Source organism: Seriola lalandi, unplaced genomic scaffold (assembly GCF_002814215.2).
Source record: "Seriola lalandi dorsalis isolate HSWRI2012SDOR001 ecotype SW California unplaced genomic scaffold, Sedor1 jcf7180002054686, whole genome shotgun sequence".
NCBI classification, from domain to species: domain Eukaryota; kingdom Metazoa; phylum Chordata; class Actinopteri; order Carangiformes; family Carangidae; genus Seriola; species Seriola lalandi.
This window is the reverse complement of record NW_019525239.1, coordinates 1,830,774-1,831,977: the sequence shown is the minus strand read 5'-3', so window position 1 is coordinate 1,831,977 and position 1,204 is coordinate 1,830,774.

The following is a 1,204-nucleotide window of genomic DNA, read 5'->3' as shown; positions in this document are numbered from 1 at the left end:
GGGGCAGGTGGGGGCAGGTGGGGGCAGGTGGGGGCAGGTGAGCACCAGCTGCTCCTCATCACTGTAATCACTACAAAGATCAAGCTCTTCCTCAGACCTGATCCTGACTCTCCTGGTCTCTGGCTCAGGCCTCCATCATCTCCCAGCACCATGGTTCACAGTCACAGACGTCTTTACTGAATCAGCTGTTTTAATCAGTGCTCACCTCCACCTGTACTAATGCTCCTCCTGTATGAGTCCCCCTCTGACCTGGTCCAGACCTGGTCCAGACCCGGTCCTGCTCCTGCTAATGACTGTGTCATGGAAAAGCCTGTTTTTATTGAAGCTCTGGACTAAATCCTCCTCTCTGACCTTTCAATCCATGACAGACGAAAACAGACGGAGGGAAACTCAGAGTAAATACATGATCCAGGCCCGTCCAAGAACAGGATTGTGGTTTGGGACAGGTATTAGAGTCCCAGTCATGGACACTTAGTGATTCAGGATCAGAGGCTTTGGGGCTCAGCTGGTGCCAGCCGGCCCGTGACCGCTCAGATTAACAGAGGGATTCCTTAAGGGAGACGAGACCCTCAGTTATGTCTGACAGGAGCTTGTCACTGGTTCTGATCCATCAGATCCTTTCACATCGCCCTCACTTAACCCTTGTTATTAACCCTCATTAACCAGTTAACAAGGCCTAAGTGGAGGGAAGCAGCGGGGGGGGGGTACTAGGTATCCTGCTAAAGATTAATGAAACACGTCAAGCTACACCAGAGATCACACACAACTAACACCAACTAACTACACAAATAACCACAACTAACTACACAACTAACACCAACTAACTACACAAATAACCACAACTGACCACAACTAACTACACAACTAAGTAGAAAACTGGTCCGACATGAGTTCACATGTGAGACTAGGGTTCACACAGACAATATGTTGTTTACTGCTGCAGCACTAATTGTTAAATGGAGCGTTGTCGGCGTGGCATTGTCACTGTTCCTGTTTACTGTGGACCTGCGGCGTTCTGACAGCGTCTCAACCGGGTCGTGTCCCTGAGTCACGCCATCCTCTAATGAGGGTCTACACTCTGATCCTGCACCACCTAGACCTCCACAAAGACCGCATTCTTCAGCCGGAGCCGGCACTTGACTTTGACACACATACACACACACACACACACACACACACACACACACACACACACACACACACA